Raw genomic sequence first — 4,619 nt, 5'->3', positions numbered from 1 at the left:
GAGGACATGGGTGTAGTATGAGGATGAAAAGCCTCGTCTTCCACAGTGGGAGGTAAAGAGAGACTAAAGCTGAAAAATCAAGATATAGCAACACAGAGGCGCCTGGGTGGCTCAGTCGTTAAGCGTCTGCCTTCAGCTCGGGTCATGGTCCCGGGGTCCTGGGATTGAGCCCTGCATCAGGCTCCCTGCTCCGCGGGAAGCCTGCTTCTCCCTCTCTCCCTGCTTGTGTTCACTCTCTTGCTGTGTCTCTCTCTGTCAAATAAATAAAATCTTAAAAAAAAAAAAAGATGTAGCAGCACAAACATGTTATATAGAGACAAGAGGTAATACCAACAGAATTGGTTCAAAACAGCTGAAAGTTATCACCTCTTGGGGGTGGGGACATAGTTGGAGAGAGGGCTGGAGACTGGATGTTTTTGGGAAATCTCGTAGAACTATTTGACTGTTTAAACTATGTGTATGATTTATGGCCCAGGCGCCTCCACGCAGTTGGCCAACGGCCTCTGAGAGCGGCCACCCGCACTCTCGGGGAGCAGGTGGGCAGCAGACTCGCCAGGGACCCGGGGGGACAAAATCCAGCACAGGCACACTGAGGCAAGCTAAAGGATTTGATATGAAGCACAGAAGCAGAGAGCGCCAAATAGCAAGCAGTAGCGGGACCCGTCTAGGGAGTTGGGGCAGCATTTCCTTCTCCCTCTACGGCTGACACTGCAGAAATCGGTCGAATTCAGTATAAAATGGAATACAGCGAACGTACTGGTCAGCAAACAAGGGTTCCCAAAAAATTAAATGTAGCACCACCAAATGCTGACCTGGAACAAGGATTCCAAGAAGGAGTTCCAAACGCTAGTGTCATTATGCCGCTTCCAGAGAGGACTGTCGTAGCAGTTAATAATGAAGACACTCCACTTTCAAGACCAGCACATCTTGACCTTAGTCCGTCAACTCCCTTTAAACCTCTGGCACCGGGGCACCTGGGTGGCTCAGTCAGTTAAGTGGCTGCCTTCAGCTCAGGTCATGATCCCGGGGTCCTGGAATCGAGCCCCGCATCGGGCTCCCTGCTCAGCAGGGAGCCTGCTTCTCTCTCTCCCACTCCCTCTGTTCTTTCTCTCTCTCTCTCTCTCTCTCTCTCTCTCAAATAAATAAATAAATAAATAAAATCTTAAAAAAAAACCCTCTGTTACCAAAAATGTACTGACTCTAAGTGAAAGACCACTAGATTTTGGGGATTTAGAAAGACCTCCCCCGCAACCCATTTAAAATGAAGAAATCTGTGCAGTTGGCAGCCTGAAAAGAGAGTGCTCTGTGATTGAGAAAATGCTGTTTGCCAAAACGGGCAGCTGGTCAGGGCTGACTCCATGCCTGGCCTGTCCCAGAGAGATAACAGCCATTGTAGGAACTGCAGACAGCATGGCGGTTGTAGATGCGGCTTAGGGAAGGTGATGGATAATCAAACTAACTATACGTCTACAACTTCCAGAAGAGGATAACAAAGAACGTGCTTAAAAGAGAGCCGGTCCGGTGTTAAATGACTGTAGGGCTTTGGCTGCTTAATTGCTGGCTCTGGTTTCACCACTAGAGGTAACCACGGCTCTCAGAAATATTGTCTCAACAGCTGGAGATAGGAAGAATTTGCAAAATAAATAAACCAACAAACTATGTGTATGGCATAACTTTGTTAAAAATTAAAATTGTTCCATATCATCTGAGGAAAATGAAAGCACTCATTCAAAAAGCTATGTGCACCCCATGTTCATTGAGCACTGTTGATAATAGCAAAGCAATGGAAACCACCTGCGTGTCCATCGATGGGTGAATGGAACAATCAATTCATCGATGGGTGAATGGAACAATCAATTGTGATACATATACAATGGAAAATTACTTAGCTGTAAAAAAATATTGAAATCTTGCCATTTGCGACAATATGGATGGATCTCTGGGGTATTATGTGAAGTGAAATAAGTCAGAGAAAGACAAATACCATATGATTTCATTTATATGTAGAATCTAAAGAAAAAACCCCACAAATTCATGAATACAGGGAACAGATTGGTGGTTGTTGAAGGGGGGGTGAGTGGGGGAGAAATGAGTGAAGGGGGTCAAAAGGTTAAAAATAAAAAAAAAACAGGTGAATAATGCATTTAGTTATAAAGAACAAAACTGCAGCCATGTGAAAGAGAAGAAACAAAGTTCTGGCTATAGTAGCATTATTAAACTCTCCTCCTATGAGCTCAGGAGTTTGTTCTGCCCTTAGGACCATCATGCTTCTTTCTTACTGAATCACTCATTCCTCAGATCTCTGCCTGTGGGTCTTCATAAATAACATCTCAGTTTCCCTGTCACCTCCTAAAGTAGGACTCCAGCCCTCTCCTTCAGGCACTCTTTATCAGATCCTTCATTCTGTGTAATTTTCTTCATAGAACTCATCACAATGTGCAGACCTCATATTTCTCATTAAACATCCTTTTTGCTGGTGGTTTGTATGTTTCCTTCACTAAGGATAAGCTTTTGGAGATAGAGGCTATGTCTGGCTTTTTCACTCCTGCCCCCAACCCCCCGCCTAAAGCAACAAGAGGGGCCCATTTATATCTGATTGGACGGATTGATGCATAAATGAATCAAAGGAACAGCAATTCACTTGACCACAATGGGCCTGTTTCATTAAACATAAATTAGAGCTATGAGTATTTTCTCAAGCTTCCCTTGGAACACTACATAGACATTCTTAATATTAGGAAGTCAAAGTGAATAATTGCATTCAGCTCTTAGTTTTCTGAAAATTCTGAGGATGTCCATGTCTGTTCTGCTTCCTCCTGGTCCATGCAGTGGGTCATTGATCTGCTAAAACACGAAGAGCATGGGCTTTGGAGTCAGACCTGAATTCTATTCCCTGCTTTGACACTTAACAGTTGTGCTGCTTTGAACAAGTTACTGAATTTGTTCAAGCCTCAGTTTCCTCTTATTTAAAAATGGAATGATATTAGTATCTACCAAATGAGATTTGGGGTTAGAAGATACAATGTATGTGTACTCTATGATACACAGCATGAACAGGGTGTTGTGGGGGGAAAAAGAAAGAGAGAGAGAGAGGATCAGCAAAAGGGATCTGGAGACAGCCCATGCAGAATACTCTTTCAGAGAGAGTGACTGGAGGAACTTGCAGGAGTGGGGAGGCTGAGTTATAGGACAAAGAGGAAATTTGATGTTCTTGTTATATGAGAGATATAATATGCTCATCATCTGTAGATGGAACCCTGCAAAGAGGGAGAGCTAGAAAATACCTATTGAATGTCTATTCTAAAAGACACAGAAAGGGATCAGATCAAGGATATGGGAGGATCACCGGCATTCTTCATAGAGCTAGAACAAACAATCCTAAAATTTGTATGGAATCACAAAAGACCCCTAATAGCCAAAGCAATTCTGAAAAAGAAAAACAAAACTGGAGGCATCACGAATCCGGATTTCAAACTGTATTACAAAGCTGTAGTCATCAAGACAATATGGTACTGGCACAAAAACAGACACATAGATCAATGGAACAGAATAGAGAATCCAGAAATGGACCCTCAACTATAGGGTCAACTAATCTTTGACAAGGAAAGAAAATCCAATGGAAAAAAACACAGTCTCTTCAACAAATGGTGTTGGGAAAAGTGGACAGCAACATGTGGAAGAATGAAACTGGACCACTTACTTACACTATACACTAAAGTAGACTCAAAGTGGATGAAAGACCTAAATGTGAGATAGGAAACCATCAAAATCCTAGAGGAGAACACAGGCAGCAACAACCTCTTCAAACTTGGCCATAGCAACTTATTAGACAAGTCACTGGAGGCAAGGGAAACAAAAGCAAAAATGAACTAATGGGACTTCATCAAGATAAAAAGCTTCTGCACAGCAAAGGAAACAATCAACAAAACTAAAAGGCAAAATGGGAGAAGATATTTGCAAACAACGTATCTGATAAAGGCTTAATATCCAAAATCTATAAAGAATTTACCAAACTCAACACCCAAAAAATAAAGAACCCAGTTAAGAAATGGGCAGAAGACATGAATAGACACTTTTCCAAAGACACACAAATGACTAACAGATACATGAAAAGATACTCAACATCACTCATCATCAGGGGAATACAAATCAAAACCATGATGAGATACCAGCTCACACCTGTCAGAATGGCTAAAATTAACACAAGGCAGACGCTTAACCAACTGAGCCATCCAGGTGCCCACCTAAGTGACTCTTAATGATAGAGAACAAACTGAGGGTTGATGGAGGGAGGTTCATGGGGGATGGACTAGATGGGTGATGAGTATTAAGGAGGGCACTTGTGATGAGCACTGGGTGTTGTATGTAAGTGATGAATCACTGAATTCTATTCCAGAAACCAGTATTGCATTGTATGTTAACTAAAAAATTAAATAAAGTTTAAAAAAAGAAAAGAATATAGGAGGACAATTTTTTAAATGGGAGACTGCTTGCTTGAAACTAGAAGAAAAATGTGATTTTGAAGGTAGATACATAAATCTAAAAGATTTTGAATTGTTCCTAGAAGTTCCAGTGACTTCTGCGTAATATATGCATAGTGAAAAAAAAAACACTTCTGG

At 41.8% G+C, this 4,619-nt stretch overlaps 1 pseudogene; it reads left to right on the top strand.

The window, feature by feature from the left end:
* Positions 1 to 1,170: 1,170 nt before the first annotated feature.
* On the top strand, positions 1,171 to 1,663 carry LOC112816098 (mitochondrial fission factor pseudogene; annotated as a pseudogene).
* Positions 1,664 to 4,619: the final 2,956 nt, after the last annotated feature.

The sequence above is a fragment of the Callorhinus ursinus genome, unplaced genomic scaffold (genome assembly GCF_003265705.2).
Source record: "Callorhinus ursinus isolate GAN/ISIS: 27379988/994484 unplaced genomic scaffold, GSC_fseal_2.0 scaffold59, whole genome shotgun sequence".
NCBI classification, from domain to species: Eukaryota; Metazoa; Chordata; class Mammalia; order Carnivora; family Otariidae; genus Callorhinus; species Callorhinus ursinus.
This window is presented reverse-complemented; position numbering and strand designations above follow the sequence as displayed.